General features: G+C 36.9%; 1 protein-coding gene across 2 annotated transcripts in view; it reads right to left on the reverse strand.

Annotated features, from left to right (window-relative positions):
• Positions 1-16,246, reverse strand: part of TBCB (tubulin folding cofactor B) — a 781,868-nt gene that overhangs the window by 764,763 nt on the left and 859 nt on the right. The window lies entirely within an intron of this gene.

Consider the following 16,246-nt stretch of genomic DNA (forward strand, 5'->3'; position numbering starts at 1 on the left):
CAGGAAATTTAAATTTAAAAAGCACCACAAATCCAGAACACAGAGAATCCCTTGGTTGTGACAGAATTTATTTATTTGCTTACTTACTAATTTGTTCACCACATAAGGGGGCAGGTCTACTGACCCTTTTTTGCCAGGACCCTGTCTCAAACAGCAGAAAAATATATCACTGTCTTTCAATCAAGAACACTATACACAAAATGAGTGCACAGCAAGATTTAGAACATAACGGTAACACTAAATGCATATACAGCAAGACTAAGAGATCCAGTCAGAGTGTATTGAAAAAAGATACAAGATATGGATACATTACAGTGCAAACATTTAATACATAAACTACTATATGTATGTGAAATATATGCATACAAGATGCCACATTAAAATGCTAACAACAGTTTTTTTAAAACTCCAACAATCATCATATGGTATGGCAAGTTACCCAGCCACTTTCACTGTAAGAGTTGAAGGTAGATTCAGCAAAGAGATGCTCTTTAAGTGCATTTTTAAAGCTTTTAATGGTTTCCAGATTTTTCATATCTGTAGGCAGGTGGTTCCAGGTAGAAGTGTGGAAAAAGAAGTTGAAGGAGACGATAAAAGTCTGGCTACCACTTAATATTTTTCTGGGTGGGAAATGTACTTTGACTTAAAAAGAAGTAGTGGTATGTATATCAAAGCAGGTGAAAATTTTCTTGATCCGGAGTCAGAGACCCATTTCGATTCTGAATCACGACTACAAACTATTTATAATGATTTTGGCAAAAATAATGGCAAAGCTATGGTCAAGAATGGGTTTGCAGGAGGCAGGAAAACAATCAGTATTAGCAAAACCCTGATTATTCAAAAGGAAGCAAGCCATTAGCAATGGATACAGGGCAAGCGAATATAATTGGGTACAAGTGGAAAATAATAATGAAAGAACAGTATCTTTTTATGGACTAACATTAAATGAAGCAAAAAAAAAAAAAAAAAAAAAAAAAAAACATAACACAAAGCTACCTGTTGGGGACATGACAAGAACAGAGATACTTGGGAATTTGGCTGAAATAGAATGTTAAGCAAGCAACTAAAGCAATCTCTCTTCTGCCCCTTATGCCGTCAAAAGGCACACAACGGCAACAAGGGTTTCCATAAAAAATTTCTATCTTTTTATGAGACAAGGCTGTTTGCCCTGTACCTGGATTCACACACACAAGACACACACACTATGGAGAATTTAGAGTATCCAATCCACCAACTGCATGTCTTTTGGAATGTATAAGGAAACTGCAGCACTGAGAGAAAAACCACAGGAACACAGAGAGAACATGCAGATTCGGCACAGAAGGCATTCTCAGCTGAGAATCAAACCAGAGAAGCTCTTGCTGTGAGGCAACAATGTTACCCACTTAACCACTGTGTTCCCCAACTGAAAAAATATTGGGAAAAATTACTCAAAATATTATAACACAAACCTATCAAAATTGTTATTTATGAAAATCAACAACAGGATGCAAGATATAAACATTTTTGGTCAAAATGGCTCTTTATATGGGGCAAGATTATAAGTATTATGAGTGAGATCAGATAAGAAGGAATTTAAAGGATTGTTTTGGGACAGTAAAAGAGAAATAGTGCAAGGAAAAAAAAAATAATACTGACAAAGAAACAGGGTGGTTTGGGACTTCCAGATTTGGAGGCATACTGTAAGGCCACAACTTAGATTAATATATTTGATCAGAATGTAGGACATCTACCTAAATGAAAGCAAACAATAGGCATACTTCCAGATGATGTAATGACAGGATCACACAAAGGCATTTGTGCAAAACTAACAAAGAAATATAAGCAGCATTATGTACAACCTTAAAATACATAAAATTAAGCAAGTGTTTATGTTAAGGAAGTTACACCTTGGAAATATAGAAAAACTCCCAATAGGTTAAACTATGGTAGTAAATACAAAATGTAGCGAACATTTGGAAAAGAAAATAACTGGGGTGTGTGTGGCCAAGATGGTGCCAAGCTAAAAGCACTCTTTCTTAGCTCTCCTATCTAAATTATATTTCTGACAGGAATTAATCAAGTATTTGAGGTTCTGGACTTATTTGTCAAATTCTTCATCTATTAATAAGCTTTGAAGTTTGCATCTTGTTTTTGAACTTTTACTTATTCCTGTCAATTACAAGCAGTAAGGGCCAACAGTTCTTCAATATGAGCTATTCTAAAAACAACTCACAGGACTTGTCTTTCAAGAAAGTGTTACAATCCTTACTCAATCCTTACTCAACAGCTCAACATGATCGATAAAGATTGACAAAATGGTTAATAAGCTTGATACTTTCAAAGATTAATGTAAAAAAAACAGATGAACAGCTGCAGGAGATTGGGTGTTCTGGTGTAAGGCAGACTGCCAGCACTGAAGAATCATTAAAAAGAAGGTGGCGGAGTGAAGAAGAAGATTAAGTGGAATTTTTACTAAAACAAAACAAAACACTTTATTACACAAAATAGATAATCTTGCAAATAGATCTCATAGAAATAATCTGCACATTTTTGACTACCTGAAAAGACTGAAGGGTATGACAATATGGTTAATTTCCTTACATCCTGGATTCCTGACATCTTGAAAGTACCAGAATCTCTTTCTTTTGAAATTGAAAGAGCGCACAGGTCATTGGCTGCTCCCTTGTCATCCAGCAAACTAATAACAAGTCGAGAACTATAATAAGATTTTATTCTTTCCAGGATAAAGAACTAGTTTTGAAGTTTGTATGGTTACTCGCCAGTCAAATTTAAATGACAACATAATACAATTTGACAATGATTACTGCTCAACAGTTATTTCAAATAAGAAAAGAATATATCCTTTTAAGACAAGAGTTTAAAGAGAGAAGCACATCAAAACACATTTGTTATTCCAAGCTAGACAAAGTCTTTCTTTCCGATGGAATCAAGACATTTGATACTTTAGACTCAGCTATTTCTTTAACATCTAGAAACATTTTAGAACAAGCAGAAGGTATGGACTGGTGTCCTCGTTCACTGAAGAGACCGGCTGAGAAGAATGACTAGAAAGTAGTTGATACAAAAAAAAATAAGAAACTGAAGTCAACTAAACTCTTTACATTACATTACACAGCTATGACACCTTGAACTTAAACAAAAGGATCTTGTGCTCAAAGCATAAATTAAGGTAAACATATATTATTTTGTTTTCTCATGTCACTACCTATAATATTACATTTAATCTTTATAATTTGTTTTAACATTTTGCTTTCTAAATATTCTAGCAATGAAAACAATAAGTAGTGACACATTAATGCTTCCTGCCTCTGTACAGAACTATTTAGCAGTGATGATTTTCTTATAATTATAAAAAGCTTTTCCACATTAAACTTATAATACTCAATAGTATTTTATGTCAGGCTCGCCAAATTACAATTAATTTGAATATTTACAAAATGTTTACATTGAATAAGGCATCCAAGAATGATTGACTGTCTGTAACCGAACGAATGCTGTGTGTTTACTCTTAGCCTTCTATGAAACATGTTTTATTTTTATTTCTTTTCTCTAAGATTTTACAGTCTAATGCTTATTTATTTATTTTACTAAAATGGCTTTGGTGTGGACTTTTGATGTTTATGCAGATCTACATTTGAAATAACATTCACAGTTAATAGTCTCTAAGTTTTTCACATCTTGCGCTCATGCTACATTATTAAACACTAAAACAGCTTACTTCCTTCAATCACAAGCTAATACGGCCACTTTTGTGTTTCTTTTTTTCAAGAGAAATCCACTTGCGAGTGTGTGATAACCATGTACCCAACAGTACCGCTCTATGATGATGTAAGCATTAAGGTAAAAAATGAGCAGTTACTGTTTTCTTGCTTTTTAAAAAGAGAGCACACATTTCTTTCCTATTTATTGCTTGTTAAATGAAGCACTTACTCTCAACATTTTAATGTGCAGTAAGTCTGCTTACAAGTCTTTACATTTTCTTAACTAAGTAACATAAAAGCTGTCAAAGATATTAAAAACTAAGCTCCAAAATACATTTTACAGTCAAAAATGACTAATGACAGGTTTATATTCACTTTAATAAGATTTACCGGTATAAGATTTTATTACAAAGGAAAAAAAAAAAAACAACAACTTATGATACATCTCAAAATTTTAACCTTAGCACTGTTATAATACCAGAATAGTATTCATAGTGAAAAACAATGTAAAGCCCCCTCCTTCTTGGAAATACACTTTAATACATCCAATTTTAAAATCAGATAAGGATGCAAAAGAATGCTCTTCATACAGACCAATCTCTCTTTTAAACATTGATTATAAAATGTTTATGGCTACATATGCTAGTAGAATTAAACAATGGATCCATTTATTAATAGATGTAGACCAAACTGAATTCATAAAAGATAGAAACACATATGATATCAATACAAATCTTATGTTAACTGATTACATTAATCTCAAAGATAATAATATGACTTTAGCAAGTTTAGATATAAATAGTGCTTTCAATTCACTTTACTGGGATTACCTGCTGCTGGCTTTGAATGAATATGGATTCTCACAAGAGAAAGGCATTCATTTCTCTGACACTTTAGTTTCAAAAGTTCACCTATTTGCCGATGATATTTTACCGACAATAAAAGATCATAATAATTTATTACCAGCATGATTTGATACTATTGATTCTTTTCAGAAAATTTCCAAACGTCAATGAAAATATAACCAAAATATTACTTAAAAATTCTAATAAGACAGGCAAACAGTTTGCCAAATATATAGTTCTGGATAACAAAATTAATTATTTAGGGATCACTTTAACAAATGACATAGATGAAATGTTAACTGTTAAGGTTAACAATATCCTAAATAAAATTAAATATCTCAGAGAGATGGAATATATATATATTTTTTTTACTATCAAGAACAGAATTTTAATTAAATTGATTTTCCCAAATATATTATATTCAAACTATCTCACTACTTCCCCCTAAGCTTTATACATGTCAAATCAACAAATTAATGTTAATTTTTTATGGTACCTCAATAAATCCAGAATTGCATTAAATAATCAGTGCCCCGTTTCCCAATCTTTTAAATGATCTTCCAGACATTGATATGTGTGTTTTATCATCTATTGTCAAAACATTAACATTATGGTTATCTCTTCATATTCAGCCAAGTGGAAACAAACTCAAAAACAAATGTGGCTACAATCAAATCTCTCATTGTTATCTCAAGACACAAATATCCTACCTAATGGTCTATATTGGATGGGGAGTGATTATATCCTAGGTAACAGAAATAAACAATATTTAATACAATAATTTAATACAATAGAACAATACTATAATAATATAATACGATAGAATACTATAATATAATAAAACTAATAATAATAATAATAATAATTTAATACTTTAATACAATAGAAAACTGGCTTTCTGAACGATGTCTGATCCTAAATCCCAAAAAACCTAAAATGCTGTTATTTTCACCAACACATAGGTCTACCGCTTTCACCTTTACCATAAATTCAAATGATGGCACAATAATCTTCCCTGACCACTCTATTATCTATGATGACACCTAATAGTTTTGTAATCTAAAATTCGACCTACATGTTAACCAATCAAAACCATCAATAAAAAACTAGGGTCACTTTACAGAATAAAAGCCTTCCTAACCCCTCCAGCTAAAATTGCCATAGCTCGCTCTCACCTTCCTTCAACCCTTCTGTATGCATTACCTCTACTCTCAAATTTAAACAAGACTGTCCTTAAACTCTCAATTTGCTACAACCACATTGCCAGGTTTGCCACTGGGCTGCCTTTTAAGACACATCATTGCATCAATCAGCTTGGGTGGCTTGAACTACCCAGCCTAATCCAATATAACCAACTGATTATGGCCTATAAAATCCTCTATAATCCAGACAATACTCCTGCACTTAAAAATATTATCACCCCCTATAACAATCCTAGACCGCTTTGATCCTCTAACAAACTACTAATTCAGATAAGCAAAATTAATAACACAGCCGGTGATTCTCTCTTTGCAAACTCTGTAAGTAGATCCTGGAACTCTCTTCCAGCTGATATTACCCTACTTTCCACTTTAGGTCAATTTAAAACTGGACTCCAACATTTGTCACTTAACTGGCTATGTCAATGTAACAAGCCTGGCTAACTCTCTCGAGAATGTGTAAAAATCTGTTAACCATCTTACTGTGCAATTTAATTTAATCCTGACTTGCGCTCGGGATTAACTCTAACCTTTGGAACTTGTTTAACTTGCTTACTTATGTAATCTCTGTAAATAGTCTGTTTGTAATATGTAATGCTGGTATTATGTAATGCTGTATCTGCTTACTCTTGGAGCTTTTCTCCCCGGGCCTCCGCTGAAAATGGACATGCATCCAGTCGGACTATCCCGGTCAACAAATGTAAAATAAAATAAATAAATAAAATAAACATACATATTCTAAACTTATATCCAATACATTATCCACTTTCATAGAAATTCACATATCAAGGATTGGTCTTATTCCCAACTGCACATACACCAAACAATATTGACACTTTTAATATTAACAAAATGACTATTCTCAGAGGGAAAAAAAATAATTTTCTGGCATCAGTCAACGGATTCTGGAAGGATTCTTCATATGAAACAGAGCATGAATAAATTTAATCTAGATAATAAACTGTGGTTGGTACTACAAGAAATAAGGCAATACATTTTAACTAAAACCGACTCAATGTATCCACTAACACAGCAAAACATTCCTAAACTTGTAGGATTTTTGACTATTATTGGTAATCAAACAGTTCAAGGAAAAGGCTACCTTTCTAAAATATATATATTAAGAATGCAAAACCTTACTTAAAAAAAGTTATTGGGATTATTATAAAACTAACAGTCATCCCCCTACGAAGGATGATAAAAAAAACTTATCTTAATTCCATCAATGTAAACTTCTTTTTCACTACAATGAAAATTATTTAATTGTAAATATATTCATAGAACCTATATTAAACTACATAAAATGGAATTAATGTTTAATCAAGAAATAGGATGTTGTTGGAAACACAAGCTAAAAGTGAAAGCTAATTGGCAACACGTTTTATGAATGTAACTTACTTAGACCACTTTGAGAAAAAAATTATTTTTTTTCTTGCAAACTATTTTTAATGACAATTTTTAGTTGACCAAATCACTGATTTTGTTTAATCCCCCTATACTTAAATGTGTTCCTAAATCTAAATATTAATTACTTTGGATTTTATTAGCCACTGCCCGCAAAACTATAACTAGGAATTCTAAGAGCGAGATTTCTCCTAAATTTAAAGGATTCAAGAACATCACTCTCAATGTTTTTCAAAAGAAAATAGCTGCTATCAAGACAAAAACTGAAAGAATCACTTCTTACTATAAAGTTTGGATACAAGTCATGGGATACTTGAAAGAACTGATTATAATATTTTCAATTAGATTGTAATAATTTGAATTAGATCTTTAATCTAAAAAATGATGGCGTATACACTTCCTTAGACACCCATGTAAATAGTTATGTTTCATTTTGGTTTGATGCGTTATGGGATTTTTTCTTTTCTTCTTTTGCATGGTTGATTAAATTAATATGTATGAATCTATTTCTATTTAACATTAATATGAATTTTAAAAGAAATTGTAAAAAATATTTGAGAAAGGAAAAGAACTAAGAAGAGAGCTATTGGGAGCAGATGATAAAAGCAGAGACGGTAATAAAACAGTATAAAGCTATGCTTGGGTTACTGAGTTCAGATCAGCTCACATGTACAGGCCTACAAGAGTTCAAATTAGTTATGAGGAAGCTGGATAGTTATTTTTTAAGTCACAAATGGAAGGTTTTACAGGTAAGGCTAGAACAGAAATGGCAGACAGGATAAAGTAATCAGTACAGCATATAAGGCAATATTAGACTTAAGGCGACAAGACAGTACAATGGTAGAAACAGAATAATGCGAATGATTAAAGACATTACAGATGATCAGTGGAATAAAGCAGGTCTTAACCACATATGCACAGCTAAGTTTATATTTTTTTCTCATTTAAATGTTTGCAAAAATATTTCTATACCTTTATGATATAAATGCTCCCACACACAGGAGGCACATGCTGGAGATGTGATAGTTCAGAGAGAGGTAATTATTAACATGTATTTTGGAAAGGCATAGAGTTGCTTCAGTACAAAATTTACTTGAATAATATGCCAAGTCTTACACTTGGAAGAGAACGCATCCTAAATATAGAGGTGTTTTTGTTTTGCTGGTTTATGACAACATATACTAAATAAGTTGAAGTACCACTTTCTTTAGTGTGGATATAGACTAAGAAAGCTATAAATAAAAAAAGGGAAAAGCAAAGACAAACCATCAATAACAGAGATGAAAAAGATGATTACAGAGATTAAAATATGGAACGGAGAACGATTACAAATCAGAAACAGAACTCCATGGTGAAAAAAGTGGACTACATGAGATTTGGTAATGGAAATTAAGAGTGAACAAAGCACCCAAGATGTATATCTGTTTAACAAAGCAGACTGCAATACAAGATGCAAAGTCACTGCTCTTGGATATGATCTGTAATACTGTAATTAAAAAAAAAAAACTGTCACTAGTTCATTCTCAGTCTCAAATTATTTTCCAAATAAATAAAAACAAACAGTTAAAACAAACAAGTTAACTAAGAAGGTTAAATCACACTTGAGATTAAGACCTGACTGAACAGTTGATTGTGATACTTGGATTTACATTCTTATCAAGTATTGAAAGTTAAATGTACCCACTGATTATCTGACACGATGCTAGTTTACTAACATTGCATAAACCTAAAACACAGTTTATTAATAATGCAAAATCCACATAAAATGGTTATAGCAGCAGTCAGTGCCGATATAAACGCACCATGCATGGGGAATGTACAGTATGTTAGAATGAAAATGTGGTAAACAAAAATTTGCTCATAAAAAGAAAAAAAAACAGTAACATCTGTTGGCACACACCTACACTACTTAAATCTCCTCAAATATGTGTAAGGCCCAATGTTTGCAGAAACAAACAAACTCTGTTGGCGGGAATGTCTTCATTAAAAACTGCTCTGGCTGCTTAAAACTCCCTACCAACTAACCTTAGGAGCAAGCTATTCAATATAAGGTTATATCACAAACAGAGTTTTTAAACCACATGTCTGCTGTTACCTTCAAGCTCTTCACTGATCATGGATTTACAAATTCCAATCTTAAAAGCCAGGTTTCAAGGAGGCCTGACCTCTACCTTAACTTAAAAGAGTAGGAAGTATTTGGCAAATGGTAGCTTTCTTATGGCAGCTGTATTCTTCATACTTTACCTTTAGTCTCAGTGGTATGCCTCATCACCTCTGAAGGAGTAACTTCTTAACTTGAACTGTTGTAGGGAGCACCTTCACCCAAAGACCAACAGGCATCTTGTGTGTAACAGCTGCTTTCTCATATTCTAGTCTACAGTCTCACAATGTCCTATTAGCATCCTACAACCTCTTCCCAAAGTGCCAGTTGTACCACTTATGCCATTTGGAAATCACTCTCCAGAATCCTTCCAAATTTCCCGTCAGTCCTGGCTTTTACTTCAGCTACCACAACTGCAACAGTCCTCCTGGCAAGCCAATACCTAATGCTTCTCAACTGTCCACATATTTACCTTGCACTTTAGTTCTTCATAAAATTTGTGACTTTCTGGCAAATCAGTGAGAAGTGAAATCACTAAATAATGACATATATTTGAATTTCAGACTTCATATCATTCATAGGTAGGTGCTAGGCTATCAGCCCAAGGGCCTAAGTAAGCTTAGCCAACAAGGTTCCGTGGCTTACGCCACCCAAGAAAATTATTTTCCTGTGCCACTGTCGAGCAGAGCCACAGAAGTGATCCCCGGGGTGTATTTCCTATTTCCCATCCACTCATCAAGATTTGTCTTAAAGAGTGCTAATGAGGAACTTTGCTTGACATAGATAGGTAGCTTGTTCCAGAATATGGAAAGTCTCTGGGACAAGAATTTATCCCTCCAACATGTCCTGTTTATTGTGGTGACAAGGTTTAGGTCCCTAGAGAGTGTAGCTCAGAGGGATTGGGATTTCTTTAGGTGTGGCATGTCTGGGTTTGACATAGCTTTACATCTTAGGCAGAGATCACCTCAGGGTAGGCAATATGCTATGGAGTAAAGCTGAAGTTTTTTGAGACTGTCAGTGTAGGGCATCTGTTTGAGGTCAGTAATCCTCTTTGTGAGGTACTTCTGTGGCCTTTCCAGCTGCTGCAGATGTCTTGTGAGGTACATTCCAAAAGGGGCGTTGTACTCTATAGTGGGTCTAATGAGTGTCGAGTAGAAGGAAACAATGACCTCTTTTTTCCTGGATGAGAACCCTTTGTGATGAGGTGTGCCACGTACAAGGCTTCCTGACTACTGTGGTGATGTGATTATCAAAGGAGAGTCTACTGTCCACCTGGGTCCCAAGGTCTCATCACACATTCGGTGTTAAGTAGACTGCTACCTATGTGGTAGTTCATGTCTCTGCAGTTAGTGGGGGCTATTTGTTTCACTTCATTGATATTCAGTAATAAACTCTTAGCCTAGAAGATTTCTCTGTATTTATAAAAGTGTTACTCGCATATCTTTCAATTTATTACTGTTCAATATCTGAGTTGTTTGGGTTCTGCTACACACCTACAATCAGCTGCATTACTAGCTGAGTTAAGTACAAACTTGCAGTGTTAAAGATTGTACTGCATTTTATTTTTCTATTTAATTGTTTAATTTAATACTATGGTCTGTATCTCTCTATAGTTATTTTTCCATTTAATTGTTTCATAGAATACTGTGGTCTCTCTCCGTCTCTGCAGTTAGTTTACTGCCCCCCTCCCTGTTCTTGTTCAGGTATTAATCTTGGTGGCTTTGGAATTGCCCGCCCCTCCTGTAAATTTGTGTTTGAACACTCCTCCTGGGTCTATCTCATTTGCTCACTCAACTGAGTACAGTGAGTTCATATTTTGACTTCAGACACACCTACCAGTCCCATCTGTTCAGCTCTATTCCAGTTTAGTGTCACTATCTCATTCTACCTAATAGAGAGAGAACATATGTGAAGGGCAAGCCACGTAGGTCCTTAATTTTGAATTATCTTCTGTTTCTCCTTTCTCACTTTCCAAAGAAAAAAACATTTTTTCTAAGCTTGTTTCCTGCCTTTCCAATAACTAGTCTAGTCCAGATACAGATTTGCTGTAACAAGGACTGTTTGCAAGCTTCTGAGCCCCCAAAGCCTTTCTGTGTTAGAGGGAAGCCTTCTAGCTTATCAGTGGGAGTGGTAAGCACTAGGTAGCCTATCTATCCCAAGAGTGGTTTCTGGCCTAAAAAATGTAGTTTATTAGCCGTTTGGGCAGTTTTTCCATCTCTCTCAACTTTGACTTAAAAGCCTGCATTTGCACTTGTTTCCACCCTTTCCTGTAACTAGTCTAGTCTAGATACAGATTTGTTGTATCCAGGACTGTTTGTAAGCACCTGAGCCCCCAAAGCCTTTCTGTGTTGGAGGGAAGCCTTCTATCTTATCAGTGGGAGTGGTAAGCACTAGGTAGCCTATCTACCACATAAGGAGTGGTTCTGGCCCAGAAATTGTAGTCATTGGCCGTTTGGGCAGTTTTTCCATCTCTCTGAACTTCCTGATTTAAAAACCTGCATTGGCACTTGTTCCCCTCTTCCTTTAACTAGTCTAGTCCAGATACAGATTTGCTGTATCCAGGACTGTTTGTAACCTCCTGAGCCCCCCAAAGCCTTTCTGTGTTGGAGGGAAGCCTTCTAGCTCATCAGTGGGAGTGGTAAGCACTTGGTAACCTACCACATAAAGAGTGGTTTCTGGCCCAGAAATGTATTTACTTTCCTCACTTGTTTAGGAAAAAACAGCTCTTGTACTCCCTTTCCTCACTTATCTAGAGGAAAATAGTTTTTTTATTCAGGCATGTCCAAGGGTCAGCTCCCAGTGTTCTCTCCGGTCTATCTGATGAATCTGGGCATCTTGGGGCAAAGTAGCAATTGCCTCATGTACACAGACAACCCTCTCCTCCTACCACCCAACACTACAACCTGTGAGAGATGCATTTATCTAGCCAAACTGGAGGTAAAGCTCTCTCCATCCAAGACTAAACTTCAGTCAAGAGGAGAAGGTAAACACTTGCACCACACCACACTCATCACATAATCCCACTAAACCTACACCAAAATCCACACATAGAAACACAAAAACATTCGCAGAGGCTCTCAATAATAATCTGCTCAAGCAACAGAGACCTGCAAAGCAGAAATGCAATCAACCTCTACCCCCCCAAAACAACCCAAATGACACACAGCCCACAGACTTGGTGTGCCACTCAACCACAGCCAATAAGGCAAAACAACATACCCAACCCACTAGTCATAGGTGACTCCATAGTCAGGCACACTGATGTCCCATTCTCCAGGCTAAACAAGGAGAAGGTTACTGTCAGCTGCCTGTCGGGTGCAAGGTTCCACCACATAACCCATGCACTCAGGTCGCTCGACAAGTACAAACATGACTCTGTCATTGTCCATGTTGGTGTGAACAACCTGAGACATACCTCCCTGGACTACATGAAGAGAGACATGGAAGAGCTCTCCAATCTTGTAGCCCAGGCAGGTATGACCCTTGCCTTAAGTAGCATCCTGCCATCACCCAGAATGATACTGCAGTACAAGGACAAAATGATTGACTTCAACAATTGGCTAAGCTTCTGGTGTCATTCCAGTATCTGCTTGGGATGACATGGTCGACAAACCATGATGCTTTGCCAGAGATGGCCTGCACCCGTCACCCCTGGGATTCCAGGCACTGGCTAAGGCTCTTGCCACCCCTATAGTGCCTTTTTAGGCAAGGTTCAAATGACATATTCACCACCGTAACAGGAACAGGCAAGCAAAAACTGAGGGTAATGCTACTCAATGCTAGAAGTCTAAATCTCAAAATGCACTCCCTCAAGGCACTCCTTAAAAAGGAGAACACTGATATCTGTGCAGTGACTGAGACCTGGTTCAAGGCTCCAGACTGCACTCTTGCATTACCAGGCTATAACTCGTACCATACATTTCAGCCATCTAACCTGGACCAGAACACCAAAGCCAGAGGTGTGACCATATTCATTAAGGATATCCACACCTTCACGCTAGTTGCTCAGCATAATGCATCCCAGGTTATCCAAGTGCAACTAACGCTGGGCAAAACTGCAATCCAAATTGTAGCTTGATACAGATCCCCCACCATGCCCCAGGACTCTCACTCCTCTTTTCTAGATATACTGAAAAATATTAGGGTTCAACCAAACACCCTAATAATGGGCGATTTCAACTACCCCACCATTAGCTGAGAAAACTACTCGTTTACCAACTCCTTCGCTCAACGCTTTCTGGAATTCATAAATTCCAATGCCCTGGATCAACTTATCCACACCCCCACCAGGAGCAACAATATCCCAGACCTAGTCGTTACCAACATGAGTGACTAGTGTTCCACACCTGAAGTCAACTCCTCGTTGGTCAGAGAAAACCATAAGCTAATCACCCTAGATATCCACATCCCACCCCCACCCCACCCCCATTAAGGAAACCACAGTAAAAAATTTCTCCAAAGCCAACTTCATGCTTCTTAAGACAGAAGTGGCGAACTTCATGACACCCATGCAGATGGACAATACAGTTACGACTGCTGAATCCTACACAAATGCACTCTAAGCACTTACATGAGTGCATCTTGCTATCCCAAACAGAACCAAGACGCTATCCTCCAAAAAAAGGAAGCCAATCTGGTGGTCCCCTGCCATAAACAAACTCTACAACAGAAGGGAGAAACTGTTGCAAAACAGAATAAAATACCATAGGTGGATGAGCTCCCTGGTTAGCCTCAGTAAGAAGCTGAGATCCCTTACAAGATCCTCCAAAGCTAGCTAAGAAAACAAAATTGCCACTGATTCTATGGACAATCACAAAGCATTCTATAGCTATGTCAAAAATCTCAATAGCAACGCCGGGATCTGCTCTGAATTACTGCACAATAGCATGAAAATTACAGAACCAAATGATATTGCCAACATCCTGGCAGATAGGTTCAATGCTAACTTTACCCCCCCCCTCTCACCCCCTAAAAGGGCCCAGGAAGAATGCAGAGTCCGTATAATCACAACTACGCAGGTAAAAGCTGCACTCTCTCTAAAGCCAAAAACACAGCATCCATGGGGCATCCATGGGACTGGACAATATCCCAGGCTGCGTTTTACACGAACTTCAGAACGAACTGGCTCCCCACCTAAGCACCATGTTCAATCATAGCCTCACATCAGGCTTTGTGCCCACTGAATGGCACACAGCAACAGTGTTCCAATGACATAATAATTGAACCGGGAAGTCGGAAATGCAACAAGTACGAACACACAAAACAATGATTTTATTGCTGTTCCGGTACAAAAACATACTAATGTGGGGGGGCTTCGACCCCCCCACACCCCCAATGTGGGGGGCTGTGCCCCCTACACCCCCCTACTTAAATATACCAACTCTGAGATTGCACCACAGTGGAGGAAATAGTAAAGCCGTGAAAACAGCACACCGATTTTCTTCCATGGGGGGGGGGGGGGAATCAGTGTTCCGCGGCTTTGGTATTTTCACATTTCAAACTTTCGGTTTGATATTACAGTGTTCGGACACCTGTGCATTCAAAGTTGTGATAAAGAACCCAAAAGGGCTCAGTCCTGGGACCTCTCCCATTTGGTATCTACTTCTCTGAAGTACAGGCTAACACAGAAGGACTTTGGCTAATGAAGTTCGCAGATGACTGCAAACTAGAAGCCATAGTCGAGTCCACAAATGATGTGGACATCTTACAGAAGGGCCTGAGACAGATTCCTGGTGTCAGAGCCATGGCCTCAAGCTCAATGCAAAAAGTGCACTGTCACCCCCTTTGGTAAAAACTATGTACCCATGAACTACCACATAGGTGGCAGCATACTTAACGCCAAATGTGTGATAAGAGACCTTGGGACCCTGGTGGACAGTAGTCTCTCCTTTGATAATCACATCATCAGACTAGTTACAGGAAAGAATCAAGTGCAAATGCAAATCAGAAAGTTGACAGAGATGGAAAAATTGCCCAAACTGCCAATAACTACAATTTCTGGGCCAGAAACCACTCCTTATGTGGTAGATATGTTACCTAGTGCTTACTACTCCCACTGATAAGCTAGCAGGCTTCCCTCCAACACAGAAAGGCTTAGGGGGCTCAGGAGCTTACAAACAGTCCTGGATACAGCAAACCTGTATCTGGACTACACTAGTTACAGGAAAGGTAGGAAACAGGTTTAGAGCGTTTTTTTTTTTTCTTTCTTTTTACAGAAAAGCAGCTAAAACAGCACTAAAACAGTTCAAGTGCAGTGCAAGCTAGCACACAAATGTGTAGCAGTATTAAAGCAAATGCAATTTAAATAAATGCAATTTATTCAAAATGTATTCTGAAATTAATTAAATTATTGTTTTATTCAACTCTGAACAGTTAAAAAGTGCCAAAAATATACTTATCAGCTGATAAAAAGTGCCAAAAATATACTTATCAGCTGAGAAGCACACTCAGTCAAAACACAGGGAGATTCTAGCAAAGTCCCCCCCCCCCAAGTAAAGTGGAAAAGAAGAAAGGAGGAGCAGATTTTTTTTCAGAAGATGCATGCTAATACAAAGCCTGTTATTCTAACAACATGTTATGCTTATAACAGCAGTAATTAAAATATGTTCCTATTTTTGATCCTTGGTTCCTTCGCTATTTTATTTTTGCCCAGACCTTGTGTCGAGTCTAGATCAAGAAACTGCTTTCTACGCAGTGTCTCCACACCATCGTTTTCAGTTTTAAGTTTACTGCCTCTCTCAGTGACAGGGGCCCATGATAATAATATATTTTAATTAACACGCACACAAATAAAAAAAATCATGCAATTATACAAAGAGGTTACAAAATGCACAGACATCTATACAGTCTGCCCCAAATTAAACAAAAGCACTCTCTATGTATCCTTTAGCTCCTACTATTCATGGGACTGTTGACAAAACATGGCTAGTGACACTGTACCCATGCCTCAGACAAACAGCAACAAGTCAAATAATGGCAATGAAACTGGTTAAA

Source organism: Protopterus annectens, chromosome 1.part0 (assembly GCF_019279795.1).
Source record: "Protopterus annectens isolate FY-2018-M chromosome 1.part0, PAN1.0, whole genome shotgun sequence".
NCBI lineage: Eukaryota > Metazoa > Chordata > Ceratodontiformes > Protopteridae > Protopterus > Protopterus annectens.